Source organism: Balaenoptera acutorostrata, chromosome X (assembly GCF_949987535.1).
Source record: "Balaenoptera acutorostrata chromosome X, mBalAcu1.1, whole genome shotgun sequence".
NCBI lineage: Eukaryota > Metazoa > Chordata > Mammalia > Artiodactyla > Balaenopteridae > Balaenoptera > Balaenoptera acutorostrata.
In genome coordinates, this window is record NC_080085.1 from 99,334,142 (window position 1) to 99,360,622 (window position 26,481).

At 42.4% G+C, this 26,481-nt stretch overlaps 1 protein-coding gene and 1 long non-coding RNA gene across 4 annotated transcripts in view; one reads left to right on the forward strand and one right to left on the reverse strand.

Annotated features, from left to right (window-relative positions):
• AMOT (angiomotin) overlaps positions 1-7,537 on the reverse strand; it is a 59,524-nt gene extending 51,987 nt beyond the window's left edge. For 2 of the 3 annotated variants that reach the window (XM_057538425.1, XM_057538423.1), the window contains exon 1: positions 7,111-7,537. The gene's annotated coding sequence lies outside the window, so the exon portion shown is untranslated. Of the gene's footprint in view, positions 1-7,028; positions 7,075-7,110 lie in introns of those variants that run through there. The other variant, XM_057538424.1, reaches the window with a different exon arrangement.
• Positions 7,538-8,399: 862 nt separating this feature from the next.
• Positions 8,400-13,598, forward strand: LOC103013170 (uncharacterized). The gene is made up of 3 exons (XR_451115.2): positions 8,400-8,522; positions 9,093-9,159; positions 13,502-13,598. It is a non-coding gene; the product is annotated as an uncharacterized LOC103013170 (long non-coding RNA).
• The last annotated feature ends 12,883 nt before the right edge of the window (positions 13,599-26,481 follow it).

Genomic DNA, 26,481 nt, shown 5'->3' on the forward strand with positions numbered 1-26,481 from the left:
AGAACCACTCAGTGTAGTCACAAAAAGTACCAGGACAGAAAAGTCATCACGTTGTCCTAATGGAAGCCTAACTGAGAGCCTGAGGCAGACAGAATGTTCTAGGGGGTAAAGGGGGGGGGGGTCATCAAATTTTTCTTAGCTCCAAAAATTTTTGTTTTAAAAAGAAAGCAGGGGCTTCCCTGGTGGCGCAGTGGTTAAGAATCCGCCTGCCAATGCAGGGGACAAGGGTTCAATCCCTGGTCCTGGAAGATCCCACATGCCACGGAGCAACTAAACCCGTGCGCCACAACTACTGAAGCCCGCGCACCTAGAGCCCGTGCTCTGCAGCAAGAGAAGCCACCGCAATGAGAAGCCTGTGCACCGCAACGAAGAGTAGCCCCTGCTCGCTGCAACTAGAGAAAGCCCACGCGCAGCAACAAAGACCCAACGCAGCCAAAAATAATAAATAAATAAATTAATTAATAATAAATACATTTATTTTTAAAAAAAGCAATTTGCCTTCACCAAACACACACACACACACACACACACACACACACACACACACACACCAAAGAGAAACTAATTGTAGAAGGAAAAAAACCCCAAATGTTATTTTAATAGAATGGTTTATTGTCATTTGTCATATTTCTTCAATTCATATGGGAAACTCAAATTAACAAGCTTTGGTTTACAGCCCATGATCCAGAAAGTAAAACTGGCTACTAAACTAAAATGTGATCACTGTATATAAACAGAGTGAAAGAAAAATCTGAACTGAAAACCTAAATGTAATAAAGAGGAGATTAGATTTCTTCAAAATAGGCAATCTAAATAATTTTCCCCATCTGTGATTTTTATCTTAGTTTGCTATCACATGGAAAAGAATGTCATTAATACAATGCAAATCCATGCCCCTTGAAAACAACCAAAATGAGTAAGTGATGTACTAATTAGCTTCCTAATGGGGAAGGTTTTAATTGAACCATTCTATAACAACCTTCATCAAAGTTTCCAGGGCAACTTCATAAAAGGATGTCAAACCTGGCCCATATTTTTATCCCCTTAAAAATAATTCTCAATGCACAGAAACACGGAAAGCTTATTTCTCTTCAATGCTGTTAACACTCAGGCCACTACATTTTCTGATGTCAGCAATCTCCTTCCCACAAATATTCCAAGTATGCACCACCGTCATTCTCCTTTCAATTATGTGGTTTCTCTGCTCCTTTACTGATTGAGTCCAGGCCTCTCGGATAATGAGAAGCATGTGCAGGGAAAATATGCTCTTAAAAAACACATACATCAGTTTCATCTGCATTATGAAAGGGGGGGGATCATTTGTCCATATCAAAAGGATCAACATGTGAAGTTTGCTATGGGATATATAAAGGAAAAAAAAAAAAGATCAGCATCAATGCCTAAAGTTGGGGGGCAGTTATTGTGATCTGAAGCAACACCAAAAAGAATAAAGAGGACTCCCCCAATCCACCCTTTCTAGCTTGGCCACATTTATACTTAATGTTATCTTAATGTTGCTTTGGGGGGTATTTAAGTTCTGACATACACATGGAAATGAGCCACGAATTGTACAGCAAGCATAAATATTCCATCATTAATAAAAACCAGCTGTGTATAAAACACTACAATGGCTGGGTTTCAGTTACTGGCTATCATCAGTATGTGTCACAAGCAAATGTTACTCAAAACTTTCCCCCTTAAAACACACACACACACACACACACACACACAGATACATGCAGAATTTTTTTTTTACTCTTTTTAATCTTTTGGAAGAGCTTTGAAGAACTCACTGATCTCTGTGGCACATACCAACTAATGTCTCTTTTTGAAGCTATATTTCATCACCCCAGCAGATGCCAGAGTCCTCTTATTAGAACTTCAACTTACCACATAGAATGACAATGCTTAATTTTTTATAAAAGCCAAGAGGGTCAATAATACAAATGTTGGGACAATCAATTATAGTCAGTAGGGCATTTGAGGCACCAAAGGGCACTGTATAAGAGAGCAAAGCTCATTAAAAGTGAACACCTGCTCAGAACCCTATAATAAGCCTGCTCCGCCATCATGCAGACACCTTTCATCCAATGACCTCAAAGCATGTGCCTAATATGAAGCATGCCTAAACACCTCTGTGAAATATTAATATCCTTGCTTCCCAGAAGGGTAACTGAAGCTCAGAGCATCTAATTCATTTACCCTTGGTCACATGTCAAGTCAGAAAGGGTTGGGCAGAGAAACCCAGAGCCTGGCTTCAAGTCACGCAGTCTAATGATATTTCATGGAGTTGGGGCAATAGTGAAAGTGACTTAACAAATGTCAAGGGCAGCCTATACAGTTAAAAAAAAAGTAGATTTTCAAAAATCACCTTAGGAGATGTTAGCAGATATATCCATCTGCATTTTCCCCATGAACACATATCATAAAAAATGTTCCTGTACTTAACTTGGTACTTTCTAAGTACTAAAACCCATACTTTACTTTCCTATCCTGGCTAATGAAATTTAATCTAATTTATGAAGAGCCATTGGTTTCCAGGAATGAGTCCATCCAAAATTGGAGATCATATGTTTACTATACCTTCATTATCAAAGGAAAATTAAAGGACCGTGTAACTGAACTTTCATTATATGGTAAAGCCTCAAATGAAGAACCTCTTATGTGTGGGTCATCCTGCTACACCTACATGTCTTTTATTTATTATCTAAAGCCCTTAGTTTCCTTACTATTATTTATTCTAATTTAAACATATTATTTTCAAAGCTATTAAAAATTTTTGTGCTTTCCCGCTTTTCCTTTCTCATTCGGGAGATTTCATAGTCTACCCAAATTTGTACTCTCTTGATGGGATATCATGATACAGTGATTTAAGAATCATTGCCAATGATTTAGACAAAGTAAACAGTGAATCCTAGTTTTCTTTCTGCTTAAAAAGAGTGGAGGAAGGGTAATGAGGTCAAGGGAGTAGAATTAAAAGCCTTGCTACATACATGAACACCCTAAATTACAGAAATGGTTTAGGGATTACTTACTAAATCTGTTAGTTTCTTCTGGCATTGGAGGAACAAACGTGTGTGATTCCTCATATGTACTCAGTCAGGTTCTGACTTCATTCCTCCACATAGGTTTACAAAGCTAAGTCTTAGGTGAGCTCTTTTTAAAATTTAAAAGCAGCATTGTACATTTCTATGACCTTCACTCTGTAAAATTCATACAAGTACAGAAACAAGGACTTGAAAGGAACTAGGAAAAATGAAAACAGGTGATCTGTTAGGATGATGGGATTCTTGATGAAGTTCTGGGCAGGGTCTTAGCTTTTTAATTTGATATGTTGTTAAAATACAAAACACAATGCATTTATATTGATATATTGATTATTGATACCTCCTTAGAGGTCTTTTTTGCTTGTTTTTTTTTTTACATCCAGGTGACTACATGATTGCACTTCTAACAACCGTTGCACCTCATTCTAGTAGGAATCATTCACATTCACACCAGAAATCGAGGCCTAAGAAGAGAACCATAAGCTTTTGATAACTGGTTCTCAAAATCACGCTGTCCAATCCCCCACAATTTACAGAGGAGGAAACTTGCTAAGGGTGGTAAACTGATTTAGAGTTGGGCCCAGAGCCAAGTCCCTCTCACCAATAGGCTCACTAGGAAAGCTTATTGTGGATTCTTTGATTAAAAATGGCATCAGTTGCTATTATTTTCGACAGCCTTGCTAGATACATGAACAGAATACCAGAAAAAATTTTCTGGATCCTTGGGTTATTCAAATACAACAACTAGAATTTAAATCTTTTACCTATATGGGATAGAGTCCCATCCTTAGACTTACCAAAATCCATGAAGTCTGATATATTTCCAGAAAATCATACTAGCTCTCTTCTACAAGTAGATGTAGGCTGGGGCTAAACGTGGCCAGCATTATTACAAGCCAGAATGATTTAGACAATTAACTCCATGCCATGTAACTAAAAGATTTCAAAGGCCAAATAATGGCCTCACTTAATTCAAGAAATAATCATGACAACAAAATTCTAATGCCTTCCTTTATGCAATAAATATGTTTCTGAGCAGTCTCAGTTATAGTGAATTTTTATATATCAAGTCAGAGTTCAAAGGCACTAACTAGGAAAGCTATTTCTTTCAAAGAAAACTGTAGTGAATTCTTTTATAAAGCAAATGACCTCCTATTTTCCTGCTTTTTTCCTTTTTTCTGGTTCAGATTTTGTGTGTTGTGTGTGGAAGGGGAGACATCCCTCCTTTCTCTGTTTTAAAAGGGGTCAGAAGCCCACCATGGAGGAGAGTAAAGCAGTATGGGCAGCTTGTTTAATGCCCCCTTAGTTCCTGAGACCAAATTCTAACCTTTGACTTGGGGGTGGGACCCTAGATTTTGGACCAAAGTCCACAAAAGGCAGCAAGAAACGAAGAAGTAAGCAAGACTAAAGACAACACATCATAGTAAACCACCAACGAAAATTCCTGGAGACAGGAAATCAATGGAGCACAATTCTAAACAAATTGGTTTAGTCCCAAGCTAATTAACTTGTCAAGCAGATCTCCAAACCCACTCAGTCCATGGGGGAAAGAGGTGATGTAATAGGAGATTTGGGAACATTTACCCATTTACCATCCTAAAAGGCTCAGCCACGACCACACACACCTCTCTCCACTCCTTTCAGTGGGTTTAAGCTGGGCTTAATGGGTGCAAAGGACAATTTCTTCCAGACAGTCCCTAAGAATAGACTGTTCTCATGCATTCCAAATGCTCAGTCTCCATGGAGGAGGCTACCTGGTCACAAACATTTCTCAAGAAGGAATATATCCTCAACACTTCCTCATTGGTAACACCCCCTCACCCCAACAAAACACAATTTCTAACCATCCTGAGAACTTTGGGGCACTTTTGGGGGGAGAAAGGAAAAGAAACCTTAAGAGGAAAGTAGGAGAATGTGAGAAACTCCTCTTGTCTCCAAATGGAAAAAAGCCCTTAAAAAGTTGGATCAGAGGAAGAAAGGGGGATGGGGGAGAAGGACTGCTTAATTACAAAGACACCCTTTTAAAGAAGGCACAGGCCCTGGGAGAGGGCTCTTAGGAGAGGCACAGAAGCCGATGTACCCACTTAGAATTCTGGCACTCAGTGGGACCTCAAGGTCATAGCATCCATCCCTCTGCTTTCTGAATAAACTGTTCTTAAGGCATTCTAGAAAGAGACTGATTCGTTCTTTACAAAACTTCAGAAAAAGCAACTCCACAAAACGCCTTACTAATGCATTAGTCTAATAAATCCTACTTCATAAACCAGAAATGAGATTTCAATTTCCAAATCCAAAACAGTATTGAATGTGAATTTTTAAATTCCCTTCTAAAATCTTTTAAATAGGTAAACAGATCCACAACTTTCACGTAAAAGTTACTCTACATATAAGCATGGTCAGAGGTTTACTTCATATCTAGACTATGAAGTAAGAAAAAGCACTTTCAATTTTACGGAGCCATAGACTTTTCCAAAGAAAGAAGTATCTTAAAATGAAGTATGATGTAGTGCCAGAAAGTGTCTGTAAATGACACCGGATAAACCCATACAGAATAGCTGGAACCTGAGTTATCATCTGTAAATAGATGCAACTACTCTACAACCACCTGGCTATTAAAATGTCCCAGGCCAGTTATAAAATGTAGTTTGGTCAGGCCAACTTTTCCTTTCCAGCTGATCTGAAATATGATAGCCTTTAAAATTGTCACCCTGTAGTGTTCCTTCTCTCCTTCCTGCTTTCTTTTCCTCCATTAAAACTAACTAATGAAATTAGGTAAAAATATAAGTAAATAATTTGTTCCCAAATAAGCAATGTGTTGGGGACATCTTTGTAACTGGTTTTTGAACACTACCATTCTTATAAGTTTGCCACACTTGCTCAATTGGAGGTAGGTGGGAGATGGGTGAAGATTTATCCCACAGCCAAAATGGTATTTCAAACTGTTCTTAGCTAGTAAATGAGGGTGCTGAAAGGTCTAACTGGGAAAGCTTCACAAAGACTGTCCTGAGAAAGGACTTTTCACACAGCCTAGTTCAAGGAGACTTACACACACTTAGCCCTCCATTATTGAAGATTATGGTGACTAATTATCTTCCTCTCTGAATGGGAGAAGAGGGTTATATTTTTAAAAGCTTTAATCTGCCTCCCGACTTCCACTCTTCATGGGGATGGGGGAGGACAGGGAGGATGAAGGAAAACTAAATTAGATACTTGATACACAAGGTGTCAGAAAATTCTAAAATACATGCTAGAGATTGGAAATGCCGTTTTTCACAAACTGCCCTTTCCTCTCTCATTTAATTGTACTTAGTCCCTTGCTGCAAATTACTATTGATATTATATTATTATTAGTGGCAATTTACCAGGGATTGCTCAGTCTGCAAAGACTGTCACTTTCCCTCTCACTTTTCCTTCTCTTCATTTGCATATACTGATAAGTCCATCTTGCTGTTGAAGCACCTACGTACAGTGACCCAGGCTTGGGACCCTCAACACACCTGCATGATCAGGCAAAACTAGTTACTAACATCCATAAAGCAAATAAGGGGCAACCCTCTCCTCACGACCACACACACACACATATACCTAAAAGAGTGTAGCACTGCAGATCACTCCAGGCTAAGGCTTCAAGAATTCACAGCCCCTGGCGGAGGCGAGTGTAAGCCCCCACCCCAACCCCAAGCATTAGGAGTAACGCATCTAACAATCTGAGATAAGCGCGTACATTCCAGATGAGCTAAACGTAGCTCAAGTTTCCTTTGGTCTTTAATTCCTTTTGTGCTTAATGACCTAGAGACCTACAAGGACCCCAGGAGGCAAGAAAGTAAAAGTACCATCTAGTAGTGGTACCCATTAGCATCTCTGTAGGACGGGGAAAGGTGCGCAGACTCTTTAACCTATTTAACTTGCTGCACATCCCAGAAAACTCTCGGCCAGCAAAGTAGAACACAGGCATCCCCACACGCATCTAGATTGACTCACTCACGCCGAGGTTACGATCAAGTTCATGCCACCATGGATTCCTGCCCCAGTTCCCCGCGAAAAGTAACCACGCGTCTCCTACCCCTGAAGGCAACGAAGACAAGGTGACGACTCTGCTCGCTCAAGTGGCTTCGGTCCCGGGCCAGAGGCCAGGGATAGGCAGGAGGGAAGCCCCAACTCCCGGCTGCTCCCCTCCTCGCTGCTCCGTCCGGGCTCTCCTTGGTGGCAGTGCACAGGCAGGATACCGGGCCGGAGGGTGGAGCAGCGGATGGTCCGAGGCGAGACAGACTGGAGGTGGGGGTGGAGGGGGCTGTGAGAACTAAGAGAAGATGAGGCGAAAGGGAGCGGAGATGGAGGAATAAATCAGGGGGTCTACCAGCTTAGGCAGCCAGAAAGCTCCTCGGAAGGAAGGGGCGTGACTGCGATGAAGGCAGCTCCTGGGCAAAGGATTGGAGGTAGGGGAAGGGGGACGAACGGGTGGCTTTTCTTCTTGCGGTGAGCGGCTAGGACCGCCCAGGAGCCGGGGGGCGGTGGATTGGGGAGTGGGGCGGAATAGAGGGCGGGGAAAGAAGGGAGGGAGTCGGCCTGTACCCTCGGGGCGGGGGGGGGGGGCGGAAGAGAGGCGGGGCTAGGGGGCGGGGAAGTTCAAACAATTGAACGGCGGGGTCCGGCCGCTCCGGCGAAAGCGTGGGGGTGCCCTCACTCTGGTCCTCCCACTAAAGTGGTACGACTCGGTTACAGTAGCCCTGAGAGTCTAAGCAAGGACTGGCTGGGAGGAACGAAAGGGTTTTGCAAAGACTCCAATAATAGTGTACGGCAACAGCGGAGCGGAGTCGCGTGGGAGAGCTAGTGCAGCTCCCCGCTCCACAGAGGGAGGAAGAAAAACAAATAATAGAAATGCTGAAAAGCAGCTTCTCGCAAAGGTTGCTTAAAATAATTCAGGAAGGAGCAGCGATCCTTCGTTTTCCTTCCCCTCTTGCTTCCTATGACCAGCAAGCCCCCACCCAGGTCGCAACTCGGCGAGACACCCTCCTTTCTTCCTCCACTCCCTCTAGCCACCCCATTCCTCCCCCGCGCCACCCTGCGTCCCGGCCCCCCTCCCGCTGGCAGGCCGCGCTGGCGGCAGGGGTGGCGTGGGCGGAGCTCTGCCAAGCCTCCGCCTATGGGGCGGACTGAGAGGGCCGGCCTGGGCGGAGCCAGCCCTGAGGAGTAAGTCCCGCCCACCATTCTTTGGCAGCTGTCGGTTGGCGAATCCTGGCCTAGGGTTCCTTTGCGATTGGTCACTTGAGTCGTCGATCCGATTCTTTTGTCCCACCCGCCCTCAAAATTAATAAAACTAAACAAGAGGCTATTGTCTAGCTCTCGGTTCTCCCCCAGCTACTGCTGAGAAAAGAAAGATGAGACGCTTGGTTTCTCAGTCTCCTAAGAGAGTGCGGCAGTGTGTCGGCCGGCTCTAGTACACCTTTATGGCTCTGCCCGGCCCTCTGGGAACAGGTAACTTTTCTTCCCCCTTAATTCATTAGGCCAAGAGGGGGGGAAAGTATGAGAAGTGTCAGTGTGGTGTTCACATTTCCCGGCTGCGAAAAAAATGATATTGCTTGAAGAACACAGAGGGTTGAGAACAGCCTCCTGGGACACTGAAAATCAACCATTTTACAACCGGGAAACGAAAGCACAAAGAAATAGCAGAATAAGATGGAATTTGGAACTAATGGAAGAACTCGTTTCAGACTCAAGCACTTACCAGCTAGTTGTGCGACTTTGGTTAAGTCCCTTAACTTCTCTGAGCCTTCATTTTCCTATCTGTAAATAAAGGCTATAAAACATATCCTATTAACTTACTGGCACTGGTATATGAAAATAAAATGAATTGTTTGTGAAAACTCTGTAAACCACAAAGCACTCCACACGTGTATGTGTTCCTACTTGTGTCTGTCACATGGTGGAGATTCTCACATGTGTTTGGGAATCAAATATTCTTCTCATCTGTTTTAAGCATTCATAGCCAAGGTGTGTATGTTTTGTGGCTTTATTTTAAAAAGTCAACTCTTTCTTTTCCTACAGATTTCAGGGCGGATATGAATGTGGCTCCCTGCAGTTAGAATAATAAATTACTCCTTTTCTATCCAAGGTAGGTGAGATTTCTTTTTTAAACTGTTCTGCAGTGGCGCCACGACCTAAGTCTATTGTGGTGCTGGTACTGAAAGAGGAAATCATACTGTGTATCTCTGAAGAGAACTTAAGAAAACAAATATGAGGGAACATTTACCATGGAAACCACCATTCTCTACAGATCCATATTTCCTAGAAAATACTACAAGGAGGAAGCGAGTCTGTATGTAAGGCCTTGACAATGCAGAACTATTATAATGAACTCATGCCAATGAGAAAATGACACCCAATTCAAGCCTGCCTACCGGGAGCTTCTGAGGGGCCATGGACCAAAGCATGCAAGAGGAAATGTGCTCAAAGGAAATACCATCTCACTGTGAACAGGGTCCCAGAATATAACCAGGTACAGGAAAAGTAGTGGGGTAGCCTCAATGTGCAAAGGGCTCTGCTAGAGCTGCTGCAAGAATTCAGAAGCCAGAGCATGGGCAACAATGGATTCTTGATATGATTCAGTTTATGTGTGAGATGAAGTTATTTGGGTGATTTTTCCTGGAGAAAGTGAGGTTTTGAGTGTTAAAGACATGGAGACACCTAGTTTGTGAAACAAAGGAAGATTATTCCAGCTTTGTTTGGAGGGATGGACAGCAGAGCTGGATAGGATGGGTATATGCTGCAGACGACTACTGATCACAATGACAATAGGATACTTGCTAAAATTAACACTGCTATTAAAGTGGGAAAAATAAAATATGCGGGCTTCCCTGGTGGTGCAGTGGATAAGAATCTGCCTGCCAATGCAGGGGATACAGGTTCAATCCCTGGTCCAGGAAGATCCCACGTGCTGCGGAGCAACTAAGCCCGTGCACCATAACTACTGAGCCCACGTGCCACAACTACTGAAGCCCACGCGCCTAGAGCCCGTGCTCTGCAACAAGAGAAGCCACGCAGTGAGAAGCCCACGCACCGCGATGAAGAGTAGCCCCCGCTTGCCGCAACTAGAAAGTCTGCGCACAGCAACGAAGACCCAACACAGCCAAAAATATATAAATAAATAAATATTTAAAAACTAAAACTAAAATATGCAAAATAAAATAAAATAAAATATGCACATGGTAAACTGAAAACAGTACTGAAAGTAGGACCATAAAGAGTTCCTCTCCACCACTCTGTTCTCATAGTCCCTTTCTCCCTTTCTCTCCATACCTGTGTATAATCTTCAAAATATATTATTTGCATACACGCACACACTTTGCATTTCTTTACTCAGCAATGTCTCTTAAATATCCTTCCATCTCAGGATAACTTCCTTTGCCTCATTCTTTTTCATGATAGTTCTGTGTTCCAATGCATACATGTGCCAAAATTCTTTTACTCATTTCCCCATTGAGAGGTGATTCAGGCCATTACAGAAGATGCTGGGAAACAAACCCTGGTAGCAAAGATCTGGTGGCTCTGTTTGCAGAATGCCTGTCCCCAGCCTTGAAGTTGCCCTCCCAAGACTTTTCCAAACCTGCCTTCCCCACAGCTACTGGGGCCTTCCTACAATGGAAACCCCTAAAACACTTAATTCTTTTAATACCCCCCTCCTCAAATCCTGCCTTGGGCATTATTGATCTCCTCCAATTTTGAATTTTGTTGGGGTAGAGCAGAGCACAGCACTGAATTTCATGGTGGATCAGGCCCCGTGTGAGTCACTTTCTTAGCCTGTGGCTAATAACAGGTTTTTTAATACCTCGTCTTTGCTCAGGTCTTCTAAGCGTCTTAGGTGTTTCTTCTCTTCTGCCACGCAAGACTTCCTTCTGTTTTTACCCTGAAAACCCTTCAGTTTGTTTAAACTGAGTCTGAATGTAAAGCTATGCCTTGCCAGCTCTACTTAAAAGGAAGGGGGAGGAGGGGCCAACATCAGCAAACATTGATGGAGCTGCTATTATGGACAAGACTGAAAAAACAAAGAGGGATGAGACTTGGCTCCTGCCTTCAAGGGTATATACAGAAAAAGACAACTAACAAGCATATGCTAAGTGCTAAATGAATGGGATTGACAGTAAAAGCTGTGGAAGTTGAGAGCAGGGAGTGAAAACTAGTTCCAGAGAGTGAGTTTATACAGCGAAGTATGCCACACACATTTAACTAATCCCCAGACCATCCCTGTGTCTTCATATCCTGACTGTAAAATATAGAGAAGCCTCTGGGGGATACCAGGAGCATTAACCACTAACTGTAAAACACCTGTGTAAAGATGCAGGGCTACCTAAGTACATTAAGAACCTCCACATATCGATCATGGATGTAATGATCATTTAAAGAAGTCAAGAATCTTCATCCTAAACTATCTGTCCTATTTGACTTTTTTCTTTTTTCAATGAAATGCAACTCCTCCTTTAAAATGCAATAAAAAGCGGGAGTGGTTAGAACTCGGTGCTTTCACTGCCATGGCCTGGGTTCAATCCCTGGTTGGGGAAGTAAGATCCCTCAAGCCGAGGGGCGTGGCCAAAAAATGCAATAAAATTCAATGTCTATGTGCTAAAAAAAAGGCAATTAAAAAATCAAGGTCTCTCTTAAAAATATTATGCTAAGTGAAAGAAGCCAGACACAAAAGAACAAATATTGTGTGATTCCACCTATCTGAGTTACCTAGAATAGGCACGTTCACAGACGCAGAAAGTAGCAAAGTGGTTATCAGGGCCTGAGGGGAGGGGGGAATGGGGAGTTATTGTTTAATGAGCACAGTTTCTGTTTGTGATGAAAAAATTCTGGAACAAGATAGTGATGATGGTTGTACAACATTTTGAATGTATTTAATGCCACTGAATTGTATATTTACAAATGATTAACATGGCAAATTTTATGTTATGTATATTTTACCAAAATAAAAAAAAAATTTAAGATACCAACCCTCAGGTTCAGTGTCAAGAGACAAGGCCAATTATGGAGGCTGCTAAGAAGGCAGGACCCCTCTAAAGGGGGCAGCTTGGTCAACACCACAGGAAATGCAGGCCCAATGTAGCCAGGACTTCTGATTTTTCAAGGGAAACCAGAAGTCAAATGTTTTAGTGTAAAACCTCCTGGTTTTTTATTTCGGCAACTAATCAATATTTTAATTAAAAAATCTGCCCTTTGCATGCAATATTTTCCCCAATGTACAGGAAAAGTACAAAGGAGAACGTGGTTTATAGTTTATTCCTTGATCCTTGGCTAGATTTTTCTAGAAGGAAAGACCACAAAACCATAGTGCTTTGTATGGAATGACATTCTTCCCCACCCACCAAGTCAACTGGGAGTGTGAAATGAGCACATCTTCCTCTAATTGCCTGGTGAACAACTCAATCATTTAAATGTATTTAGAAACAAAAGAGGAGGCAAGCACATACACCAGGGAAAATAAATCCTAAGGATTTATGGGTCCACATAACTCTCCCTCTTCCCCCCAACTCCAGAAAAAAAAAAAAACACCCTTCAAATATATTCGACAAACACTGAAAAGCAGCTTTCTCCAGGACACCTCTTAAAGTCAGTCTCTTATTTATTCACAAGGATACTAGCCGTTGCACATACAGAAGCCAGCTGATTAGAAAATAGCAGCTTTATCTGAACAGGAAAGGATCAAAGGGATACATATGCAATACAAGCATTGAGTTAAATTCTCTTCCTTTTGGGTTCCCCTCCTCCCTCCTTCCACCCTTCCCAAGCATATAAACACACACACAAACGTGTGCGCACACACAGTCCAGACACAGGAAGCTTGAAGCCTGATCCATGCGTGGAAAACAGCAATGTGGGAATTCAGGAAACAACACCAGAACTGTGCTCCAAGGCCAAGACCTGCTCCAGCATTTGGGAGCCAAGTTACTCCTGGGGTACTTGTGGGCCCCAGCATTTTGGAAGTAAATCGGCTGTAGAAAAATAAAGCTGCCTGCAAGTCTATTCCCCAAGCACCTCCTAGGGTCCTGTTTGAGTAACCTGGGTTCGCCTCTTTATGATTTATGCAGGGCTTCACTTCAGCTTAACTAAATATCATATCTCCTTCAGCAGCTTGAGTTTCTGGAAAGGCCCAGACTGTCCATACTTCTCAGTAGGGTTTGTTTGCAAAGTCCTAGGTTAGCTGGTGCAAGAGGGAGGTAGGGAGACCGAGGAACACACATCAAAGTCTGCACTCTAAAAGGTGGTGTGGGATGAGAGGAAGAAGACGATTTAGTCAATGATAATAAATCGCTGAAAGCAAGTCAGAGGCAAATCACATCCCTGAGCCAGTAAGCTGTTTAACTGTACAAAGTTAGCAGGATTTAAAGGAAGTTCATCCTCTGACATTACACTTTGCAAATAAACTCTTGATTGATTCGGCGCTTTCTCTGTTTCTGTAGTTGCCAGAGTGTCTGAAAGTTGTTATCCCAGTTGGAGAAGACGGCTGTGACTGGAGTAGAGATTTATCTTCTCTGGCATGCTGCCCCACTTCAGTAACTACAGGGAGAGGGTAGGTCAATGCCATTCCGGTGTGATTTAAGGCAGGCTCACCTTGCAGCCCCCAATTAGCCTTCTATTCACGTTCGCCACGGTCCCGTGAGATTCGCACAGGAAAGACCCCTGTTAAAGTGCAAATATGTAACCTGGGAAGGGTTAAATATTAAGCCATCTTTGGTGTGCTCTGATGGAAAGGGTGTAGGCTTTTGGAGTCACTCAAGCCTGGATTTCGGTCACAGCTCAAATACTCACCAATGAGGTAAATTACTTAACCATGCTGGGCCGCGGCTCCCTCGTCTGTAAAGTAGGGCTAATAATTTCTCCACCATGATGGGCTTGCTGTAAGGATTAAATGAAATAACATATTTAGGGGCCTTATCATGATTCCTGGCTTTTAGTAGTCACTTAACACCGTTTCTTTATGCCCCTCTGTTCAATCTTCTTAGGGAATTCCAGGGGTTAGGACAATGGGTTCGTTTAGTGGCCTACAGGGATTAAGGCTCTGGTAATCACTCTTCCCTACTAACCCTGCTCAGTGGGGCAGTGTCGTACTAAGCATATGGGTTTTAGCACCAAATGGACCTAGTGTCACAGTCTTTGTTCTGTCACTCACTAGCTATGTGACTTTGGGCCCATTGGGAGCCTGTTTCCTCATTTGTAAAAGAGTAATAACAGCACCTATTTCACTGGGGGAGTGATGAGGATAAAATGACAGCCGTATGCAAATATTAGCTAATATTTTGTGCAATGGCTGACTAGAGTTTACTTTTATACCAAGCAGTTACTAGTGAATGGTTTTAGCAAGAGTGTTGAAAATCCTTAAGCAATAACAGCGATGTGTTCCTGGTTTCCTGGTTTTGGCTAAGGAATTTGGGGTGCCGCTGGAGTAGCTACAGACATCTCAGTTCCAGGCAATTGGACCTTCTCCCCTCTCCCAAGATTTTCACAGTGTTTTGGCAGGATATGAACGAAACAGGGACTCCTAGGAGGTGTTGCAGGAGATTTCTGGGATAATAGAGTATTCTTGTTGTGGAGTGTGGGCCTGGGACACTCAGGCCTCCAGCTCTTTGAATCCCACACTTTTCCCTGCCTTAGAACCCTTGCCCATACTATTCTTTCTGACAAGGACCCTACACATACCTCTCTCCACTCCGTTCTTCACCTCGCTGACCCAATCTTATTTCTCAGGCCTCAACTTAAATGTCACTTCTTCAGGGAAATATTCCCTAAGCAGTAACCTCTACCCTAGTCTCCTGTTTAAACATTCGTGTGAATTGCATAATTCTATGTGATAAACTATATCAGAAGTGGTTTTAGTATACAAATAATACTTAAATTATTCAATAGGGAAATTATTTAATTTTGTCTTCCAGTCTAGAAAATCATTGGTCCAGGAAGAAGCTTCAGGCGTATCCTATAGCTTTGTGTATGGCCTGGCACCCTCTTGCTTACTTCCTTAGGGATACACATGGGCTGGCCTGAGTTGGTCATTTGTTAGAGTTCTTCCTGTACTAGGTGGGCACATTGAACTAGATGATCTTTAGGGTTCCTTGCAACTCTTGACTGCTGACAGTTGTCAGATGCTGACAAGTTTGCCGAATGCTGGAGTGGGAAGCTATGTCAAAAGTGTCATCCATATCCTCCTGCCTCCCAGTTCCTTGATCTTGGTGTATAACGGGGAGTTTTGAAGTATGGCAAGGAAATGTGGGTGTGAACTGTTTAAGCACAAGGTGGTATATTTATTTGGTAGCTAGCAAATAAGTGCTGTGAGATCAGAGGGAAGACAGTGTAAGTATGAGCGCTAGGGAGTACATTCATTAGAGTGTGACTGGCTGGCTGAAGGCCTTTGATGGCAAGAAGATTGTTCCAGATGACTTTATGGATGGTGTCGCTTCCTGTATTCCCATCAGAACTGTCAACCAGGAATAGTGTTACCAAAAGGCAGCCTAGTATAGTGGGAGAAACAAAGCAGTTTTTCATTCAGACCGAACCGGGTAAAGATCCCCACATTCAAGTGGCTATATGACCTTGGATAAATCACTTAACCTCTCAAGTCTGAATTATAATTTGTTGGTTGGACAAATATGTACTGAGTATCCACTATGTGTTCAACAGTGTTCTAACCACTTGGAATGCATTGGTGAACAAAACAGGCAAAATCCCTGCCCTTACGGAGCTTACATTTTGGAGGGATGTGGGAATGGTGAGCAGATATTTAAAGATCTGTGAGGATCCACAATGTTGTCCACACAGTCCCGGAACATGGTAGGTACTCAATAAATAATAGTAGTAGTAATAGTAGTTATTATTATTATATTTTTAGTAAAGCAATCAACATCTGTGAAGCCAGGTAATTTCTATACAAACTCAAATGTCTATACAAAGGGTTGTTAAAAAGAAACAAGGAAATAAACTCAGGTGAAGCCAAGTAATTTCTACATAAGAGATAATAGATGGCTTGAACAAAGTACTTGAGATTCATGTAATTAGTAATAACAGGTGGCTTGTATGAGTTTTTCCATCCTAAGTGGCAATATTTTTTCCTACTATTTAGTAGCAGTTCCCTCTGTGGCAAAATTTAACCCAGGGTGACCCTAAGCCATAGGTTTAACCTCCATTTGGATAAACTTTCCTCTTCGTTATCTCCAGGAGATCAAAGATCATAAATCTGGGATCATGATATTCCCCCTCCAACCACTCCTGGCATGCTCCTCCCCAGGTGACATTAACCAACCAAACTTTTTACAGAAGTTTGATGTCCCATGCCTCTAGTCCCATAGCCCCCTTTCTAGAAGCATAGTGTCGGGGGTGGGGGAGGAAAGAAGGGAAGGCTGCTCATAGTTTTTCACAGTTCATGGTTTCTAGTTTGATAAAAAAAATTTTTTCAGTTTTTACCTCATTGCAGAACAATAGAACCACAACTTTTGTTTCACCGTTTATGTAGTTCATTTCACAAGGTGTCATGTTTCATGTACTATAGGGTTTCCAACATTTCAATTACCACTCCCCTCCCTCCGGAGTGGGACAGGCATTGAGTCAGGGTGTGCTGTGGGCTAGCAGCACCTCGTCCCTAGCTCCCTCCCTCTTTCCCTAGGCTCCAGTTCCCTTCCTAGTTCCTCTCTCTATCAGATTACTTTTCATACTGTCTTGTAGCTATTTATTCTCTTGATTCCCAACTAGACTTTAGGTTTCCCCAAGGTCATGGACAGTGTCTTAATCACTGCTGTATCCCCAACAGCTAGCACACGCTGTATCTGGCCCATAGTGGGTACCTAGGAAATATTTGTCCTGTCAAGGAAACATATTTCCTGACAGATTTTTCTGTGTAAATGAGTCATTTATAATCCTTTCCAATTCCCCATCTCACTTTGTGTTTAAAACCAAAATCAAAGCTACTTTTCTCAGCATCTGTGATGAACCGAGCAGGCAAAGTCATTGCTCCGGTGTACCCCTCTGCCCCAGGTAAAAAACCCCTGAAGCCATTCCAACCCTATCTTGGTGGCTTTCCCGGGATACCCTCAATATTTTAAAAACTCATCTCTCCTTGGAATGCAGAATCTGGATTCAGAACTATTTCAATGTAAAAACCTTTTCAATTCCCAGCCTTCTGAAAGCCTGGAGTTTTTTCACAGCTCTACCATCCTGACCTTTTTTTTTTTTATAAATTATTACTTTTGGCTGCGTTGGGTCTTCGTTGCTACGCATGGGCTTTCTCTAGTTGTGGCGAGCGGGGGCTACTCTTCATTGCAGTGCGCGGGCTTCTTATTGCGGTGGCTTCTCTTGTTGCAGAGCACGGGTTCTAGGCACGCAGGCTTCAGTAGTTGTGGCTCACGGGCTCTAGAGCGTAGGCTCAGTAGTTGTGGCGCCTCGGCTTAGTTGCTCCGCGGCATGTGGGATCTTCCCAGACCAGGGCTCGAGCCCTGCATTGGCAGGCGGATTCTTAGCCACTGCGCCGCCAGGGAAGTCCCTACCATCCTGACCTTCTAACTTCATTTCTGTCCCCACCCTCTCCAGCTCCCAAGTGGGTCACCTCTCCCCGTGGATGTACTTCTTTGCCGGCCATTTCCCACCTTGGTGTTTTGTCACTAAGAACACTGGCAGTAGTGTAAAAGTAGCACTGGATATGAACTCTTGAGAGATTTGAGTGTGGCACTGCTATTTACAAGCTGTGAGAACTTGGGCAAGTAGCTCAACCCTTTTGAGCCTCAATTTCCTCATCTGTAAAACTTGGGAGAATAATCTCTGTCATGTTTTAGGACCACACTGGCTTGTTGTGAGCTTCAGATCAAACAATGGGGGTGAAAACACCTTGGAAACTGAAATATATGGTTATTTTCAGGACACCTGTGGTTAGTGTGGTTACCACCCACACTAACCCTTCCTCCTTGCAATTAGGCACCAAGCATTTATTTAGTCTTAAATGCTCTAGCCCCAGGCTATAGCTGGGTGGGGGAAGCATTGTTCTTCCTATCTTCTTGACAAGTTGATCTCAGCTTAAGACTTGTTGCCCTCAGGTCTTTTCAGTCAGCATCTGGGGGGAGCCCCTCCCTTGGTTTCTCAAAAGCATTTGTCAGGTGTTCTTTAGATACTCTGTACTTTCTACCTTCAGGCCTGCTTTGTCCTCCCTAGTGAAAAGTGGTTCCTGTGGGGGAATGGGAAGGGAACATTTCTAACCTCTTCCTCTCCTGCACCAGAACTCCCAGGGTCCCCAGACTCCAATTTTTCAGGCATAATTTCTTTATATCCATCAGGGTCTACCCCATAAGGTATTTTAGACTGATCCCAGGCAGGTGAGTTACATTTTGCAGAGATTTTACTTATTCCCAAAGTGCAGCCTCAGCTGCTTGGTAATTACAAAGCCCAGGACTTCCCCTGCTTTGTGGTCAAAAAACACCCTGAGCATTTGCCTCTCCTTGACCCCAGCTTCCAGACTACGTTTGGGTCTGCTCTGAAAGCTCCTGGGGGAGTTCCCCAGCTTTAATTTGGCCAGATGCTCAGTGTCCTGCTGAAATCACACTCACCGATTTTTTTTCCACTTTGAACAGCTTTTGCACAGACCGTTAGATTCACTCAAATCTGGCTCCCTCCTCCAGCTAGTTCTTCGTGCTGGGAGTGTTGCCCTATTTGGGGTCTGAGGATCACTGGGTAGTTAGCCTTGAGTTTAGTCTTTCCCTCATTCAGAATCCTCTTCACCATAAGCATTCTTCAAGCTAAAATGGAATTGAAATTTACACACACACCACCTTCTAGAGCAAGGGTGGACAAACTGCTACTAAGAATTCTTTTAAAAGCATTTTTAAAGAGTTGTTAAAAGAAACAAAGGAGAATGTGCTGCAACCAAGACTATAGGTCTATAGCTTGCAAAGCCTAAAATATTTACTAGCTGGCCCTTTACACAAAAGTTTGCTGACTCTTAGACTTTTCCTCAATATCCAAAAACAGAGTTTGAAGCCGTTTTGACCCTATCACCTTCTCTTCCAAGGCTACAGGAAATTTCTGACTTGTTTATTGCCACATTTAACCATCTCCTCTCTCTCTTCCATTCAATTTCTAGCCTGGCCATGAAGAGTTTAAAAGGTTTCTCTTCTACCTCCTGAACTCACATTTCATTTCTTTCCCAGGGAATAAATGAACTTCCTTTGGTGAGGCCAGCTCCCTGCTTCCTCCCCTCCTGCCTCTAATTAATATTCCTTTGACTTTGGTGGACATTTTGGAAAGTGAGAGCTCCTTGCTCATTTTCACAGAATCTTAGAAAAATGCCCAAGGTAATTTGAAGACAGAGCAGATGTTAAATATGGGGAGATTTCTGTGGAGGACTAAACCATGGAGACACTTAAAATCCCCCTGCTATGGAGACTAACTCTGTTTCACCCACAAGGTGATTTATTTCCATTGCTCTTTGGAAGAAGACAGGATCGGTTTACTAAGGCTCAGCTTACTCAGCAGAAGGGCTAATCTCCTCTGTTAAAATGTATTTTTCTGCCGAATTTAATCTTCCTTTCATTGGTTTTCCCTGTGCACTACCTTCCTAGTTATTGAGGGTGGGCCACACCTAAAGAATGTTACCAGACTCAAACAAAGAACATCAGTACTTAGTCCAAACACACATACTTACCGAACAATGAACAACTATTAGATACCTAGCATGTGATTGGTGCCCTGTGGGGTACAAAGAAGTCTAAACTTGGACTCAGCCTCCAGAAACTCCAGTGTAGCTAGAAAGATAAAATGCTAAGATAAATATGTGAAGGGTTCTCTGATACAATTCAGACGAATGAATATCCTCAATTTTAGATAATCTCTCCTGATTGTCTCATAACACAAATTTATTTGTCAAACTGTCATTTTATCCTGAATATATGGTTGCTGTAACCATGCTTGCTATATAATAAGGAAGAGAAGGGAGAGAGCTGTATGAACTTTGAATGGCAAAGAAGGTATATTGTATGTGTTCAATGAAGATTCCTTGAATGACTGTAGCTACGTAGAGAAGTTAGTAGAGGGCATTTCAAGCTCATGGAATAACTATTTAACTCTTGCATTAGAAGAGTTTACAATTTGAAAAACTCTGGTTTGTTTTCAGTACAAGTGAGTTGTCGGTTTGTGTAGAGGCTAGGAAAACTTCAGTTCAGATGTGTAAGGTTGGACCAGATTTTTCAGGAACTTGAATGACAACTAGAACAATTGGAACTTGTTCTTTTGGAGGTTTGGGAGACTAATGAAAGTGCTATTTTATGAAGAGTAACCTGGTGGTGGTACAGAATGGTTTAGAAGGTCTGTAAACTGGGATCAGGGAGACTTTACAGAGCATGAAGAACAATAAAGGCCAAAAGCAGGAGTATACAACCTCTTGTTCATTCTGTCAAGTTCTTCTTGATGCATAAGTGCTATTTAGTGAGGGACCAAGACTGACAGGTAGCAAGTTTGATTTTCTTGGGTCATTTACCACCCTTTGAAGAATACATTAATTACTGCGTACATCACATTTCACAACCAAAGTCCACACACCTATCCACCTATCCTGGGTCAAGAGCAGATTGAGTTGGGCCCGGCGGTGGGGGCGGGGTGCACAAGGGCAACCGGTGGCCAAGATCATAAAAGTATTTCAAAGATACCTGCAAGTTTCTCCCCCCTTAACAATGTCTCTTCCACCTGCTATTGAGCCTTCAGAAGTCAGACTTTTTATGATTTCACAGAACAACAAGGGGACATGTTGACTGATTCCAAAATCAATACCATCTGTCATATCTCTTAGAAGACCCAGCTATCAAACTGCACACTGAAATCCCCTGAATGTCTCATAAGCATCTCAAAATTAACACGTATAAAGCCAAACATATCATCTGCCTCCATCCCTACACGTAATTCTCATTTGCCTCTTCCTATATTACCCATCTCCTTGAATGACACCACCATCTACCTTATTGCCTAATTACCCAAGACAGAATCACAGGAGACCTACAAAAATCTCTCTCTCTCTCGTTCTCTCTCTTTCCAGAAATTATTACCTCCCTGGGGAACGCTCCCTCAATTCTCCTAGTGTATGTTAGATGTTCCTCTGTGGCCTCTGCAGTATTCTGGTTATAGTTTGAATATAAAATAATGACATTCAACTCTATTGTAATGGTCTGTTTGTCTTTCCCACTAGAAAATGAGTTTCTTGAAGGAAAATGTCCATGAATTTTTTTCTATCAATGATGTCTTCACATAGTACATCCTTCAAAGTATTTATTATTGGAATGGATGAATAAATGAATTTGACCATATTCACAGTGATATGTAAAGGTTCAATACCTGATCCCTCTGGAGAGCAGTTTTGATAGGTAGAGCAGGGAAATCATGATGGTGACAGAGGATTGAAAATATGGGGGGAATGTTGGTATGTGGAGTATTAGGGGATGCTATGAGCAGAGAAAAAAATCATACTGAACGGTCCATAGGAACTGCCCATCATTGGAGAGGGCAAGCCTTGGCAATCGAGGAATTTCTGTCACAACAGAGAGAGAGTGCAGCCTAGTTAGGAGAGCCAGCTGACTTCCTGGGAGATTGAGCAGGAGGCTATATAGAAGGAAGAAGACTTTCAGATTTTGGTCACAAGAAAGCATCTGAATGAATGCATCATCAACCACCTCCCCCTTCTCCCCCACCCCTGAGTGATTCTCTAGAATGAGAGTTCCTTAGACCTGTGTAAGACAATCCATGAGATATTCAAGGGATGCCAGGACTGGCCTTGAGGCACTGACTACATGATATGATTTGAAGGGCATAGGCATGCTCTACTCGTTTCTGCCTCATCCCATAAGGCTCGAGGCAGAGTCTTGAACATAAGGAGGTATTCTTTCAATTTATAACATGTTTAATGAGGCAGTGGGGTATAGAAGAAAGAGTATTGGACTGGGAGTCAGAGAGACATTGGGAACTAGTTCTAACTTTTACACATTCCTGCTGTCTGACCATGAGAAGTCACTTCAATCCTCTGTCCTGCAGTTTCCCTTTCCTTAAAATTAAGATGTCAGTATCTACTTCACAAGGTTGTTGTGAAGAATACAGTGAGCTGAGTGAGTGAAAGAAAATGCCTGGTCCGATCAGGCAAAGAACACATGCTCAATACATGTCAGTTGGAACTGAATACATGAATATGAGAGGTTACAGAACCCCTGCCCCAAAGGATTCATCCACCGCATGTCAGTGCATCATTAGAGCTATAGTCCTTTCGGTTTTGAGTGCTTTTTGATCTCTAAGATAGCCCTGTTTAAAAATAAAATACTTCTCTGAGGGGGTCATAACTCAACCTGACACTTGTTATCAGTTAGTACCTTAGTGGGCAAAATTACCAAAGCCAGGCAAAGCAAGAACGTGACAGGGACACAAGTAAGGGCACCTTCCTGGGGGTAGGCAGAGGGGAGAAGGTGGAGCATGATAAAAAAAAATGGGGGTCTGTAACTATGTATATGGGAGTGAAATAAAGACAAATACTGCCTATTTCATCAATTTGTCAAAGGCTTGCCATGGAGGCAGCAAGGTCTGGCTTGGGCTCTATTACTGAGGGTGACATTTAATTGGCCTTAGGTTTGCACCATAAACCCTGAGGTGAAGGCCTCATAGTGTGTACTAAATGAACTGTGTATTTTATTAAATTTTGGGAATGAAACAGTGCCACAGTGTGGTCCCTGCATAGTGTTTCATAAAATGTGTGAGAAGTTCCTCATTTTAGAGCAGGAGATAGAGCATTGGGAATATGGATTCATTGGGAAAGATATGGGCAGAAAACCAAATGTAAAGCTGTCCTAGAACCTTCCCCCTTTCCACTTCCCTACTCTCCTCCCATGGCCACTTCAGAGGGACAGAGAGCTATGTGAATGTGTCATTGGATAAATGGAATAGTCAGAAATGCCAGGAGAAATCTAGTCTTTAGAGCACCTATATACCCTCTATATATGAGCAAATAAGACAAAAAATATGTGTTTGCCAGGTCACAGGGTAGGGAAAAGCACCTGTGGGGCCCTGGAAATGTCCTAATCCATCACAGAAGACAAGTCTGCTTTAAAGCAAGAATAGGACCTGTCTTATCTTTGTCTTTCCCTGGTTCCTAGCATAGTGCCTGGCACAGAGTAAATTCAGTAAATGTCTCATGGATACCCAAATAAGGGTGTGCTTTAGTTTCCTAAGGCTACTGTAGCAAAGTGCCACAAATTAAATGGCTTAAAAGAACAGAAATTTATTCTCTCACAGTTCTGGAGACCAGAAGTCCAAAATCAAGGTGTTGACAGGGCCATACTCCCTCTGAAGCTTCTAGGGGAGGATCTTTTCTTGCCTCTTCTAGCTTCTGGCATTCTTTCACGTCTGGCAGCACAACTCCCATCTCTGCCTTTGTGTTCACGTGGCCATCTTCCTTCTGTGTGTCACTGTGTCTCTACACAGTATTTTCCTCTCTGTCTCTTCTCCTCTTCTTATAAAAATACAAGTCATGTTGGATTAGGACCCACCCTAATGACCTCATCTTAACTTGATTATATCTGCAAAGACCCTATTTCTAAGGTCATATTCACAAGTACTTGGGGTCAGGATTTCAACATATCTTTTTGGGAACATAATTCATGTCACAACAGGGCCCAAATGAACCCAGGTCCCTGATTGCATTTCCTGGTTATTAAGTTTGGAGAGCACAATCTTTCTCTGAACCTAGCTTCAGGCTTGATCTCTACTACAGTCAAGCTCTCACTTCCTCTCCCAAAGATTTTTTTAAGGGGAAAAAATATAGGTACAATCTTTTTTGAATGGCCACGTTTTTAATATCTTAATTCACTTGCACAAATGGTACATCCATCCCCATTGTGTTAGGTTTGTTTACTTTTTTTTTAAGTGCTCTTTGTTCAAATTTTTTCAGTGTGACAATGTGTTTATTTTCTCTGGTTTGCAAATATTGGGGTGGGGAAAGGAGGGCTCTTGAGGAAGCAGGAAGTATCGAGATGCTGATGAAATACACAGAAAAAGTTCCTGTCCTACCCTTTGATTTGCTAGGCCTGGTTAGCATGGCTATCTCATGTCAGGGCCTTCGGGTTGCTGTAATCAGCCCTCCCTCCTCCTAGTTGAATACCTAGCTTGGGGCTTACCTGAGTCCCTGGTTCCTGATCAGTAAATGAGAAAGGAGGATAAGAGCAGGGTTTCTCAATCTGGGGTTCACGGACTAACTAAAATCTGCAAGATTGTGAGTGAATATGTGCATTTCTACTAGTTTCCTGTGGCTGATGTAACAAATTACCACAAACTTGGTGACTTAAAATAACAGAAATTTATTCTCTCACAGTTCTGGAGGCCAGAAATCCAAAATCAAGGTATCAACAGGGCCGTGCTCCCTCCAAAGGCTCTAGGGGAGATTCCGTTCCTTGCCGCTTCCAGTTTCTGCTGACTGCCAGCATTCCCTGACTTCTGGCCACATCTCTGCCTCCATCTTCACATTGCTTCCTCCTCTTCTGTCTCCTCTGTGCATTTCTTATAAGGATACTTGTCAATGGATTTAGGGCCCACCTGTATAATCCAGGATAAATTCCTCATCTCAAAATCCTTAATTTAATTGTATCTACAAAGACTCTTTTTCAAAATAAGGTCACGTTCACAGGTTCTGGAGATTAGGACACAGCGTTGTTGTTGTTGTTTGGGGGGCAGTTCCAAAAAATTTACCAGATTCTCAAGTGTCTGTGATACAGAGAAACCTTAAGAACCAGTGATCTTTGGGCTTCCCTGGTGGTGCAGTGGTTAAGAACCTGCCTGCCAATGCAGGGGACACGGGTTCGAGCCCTGCTCTGGGAAAATCCCACATGCTGCGGAGCAACTAAGCCCGTGCGCCCCAACTACTGAGCCCATGCGCCGTAACTACTGAAGCCCATGCACCTAGAGCCCATGCTCCACAACAAGAGAAACCACCACAATGAGAAGCCCACGCACTGCAACCAAGAGTAGCCCCCACTCGCCGCAACTAGAGAAAGCCCGCGCCTGCATGCAGCCAAAAATAAATAAATAAAATAAATAAATTTATTTAAAGAAAAAAGAACCAATGCTCTTTAAAGCCTTTTGAAGCCCAACATTCTGCTGTTCTGTAACTGATGAGATAAATGTTACCTGGCCTTAGAAAAAGACATTACTTGTAAGAGATGCTCAGTAAATTTCTGTACATTTGATTTGACATTGGAGTTATAGAAATATTGATGTATCTAACATTATCGAGCACTTACCATGTACTAGGTGCCATGTACTAGGTGCTATTCTAAGTGTTATATGTGTATCAGCTCATTTAATCCTCACAACAACCTTATGAAGTACCATACTCAACCCTATTTTTCATATGAGGAAGCTGAGACACAGAGACATTAAGTAACTTGCTTAAGGTTGCACAGTTAATTGTTGGCAGACCTCAGACTCTATTTTAGCCAGTCTGGCTTCAGAGCCTATGTTTTTAACTACTATATTTTGTCAAAGAACCCTGTTTACATTTTAAGATTTATGGAGCATCCAATGTCATAAAAGATAAAGAACAGCTGTGGAAATATTCCAGATTAAATGAGGCCAGAAAGACATGGCAGCTAATTTAAATACCCTACCTAGACTGGGTCCTGTATGTGAGGGGGACAGTATGCTACAGAGGACATTATTGGGCCAATTGACAAAACTAGAAAACAGATGGTAGATTGGATAAAATACCGTACCAATGTTAATATCACTGAAGTTGTTAACTGTACCGTGGTGTGTAAGAGAATATCCTTATACCTAGGAAATGTACACCAAAGCATTTAGGGGCAAAGGGTCACGATGCATGCAACTTACTCTCAAATGGTTCAGGAATATAGTTAGATTAGATAGATACGTAGATAAAATAAAATGCGGTAAAATGCTAACAACAGGTGCATCTGGATGAAGGGTATGTGGATATTCTTTGTGCCTTTTTTTTTTTTTTTTTTTTGGCTGTGTGGCATGGCTTGCAGGATCTTAGTTCCCTGACCAAGGATTGAACCCCGGCCACATCAGAGAAAGTGCAGTGTCCTAACAACTGGACCGCCAGGGAATTCCCTGTGCCATTTTATTCTTGCAACTTTTCTGAGTTTGAAATTATTTCTAAATAAAAAGCTATTTTTTTTAACGTATGGAACATTTATGTATAGAACATAATGTATGGGGAACTGGATGGCTCCCCTTTGTTAAAATATTTGCATTTTGTGCTAAGTAAATAACATATTTTAGGTTTATAATTCAAAGATGCTAACATTATCGAGTGCCTACTATGTGCTAGGAACAGTTACATATATTATCTTATTTAATGATTCCCCCAAACACTATGCCATTTATTTCTAATCCCATTTTACTGATGAAGAAACTAAGATCAATAGAG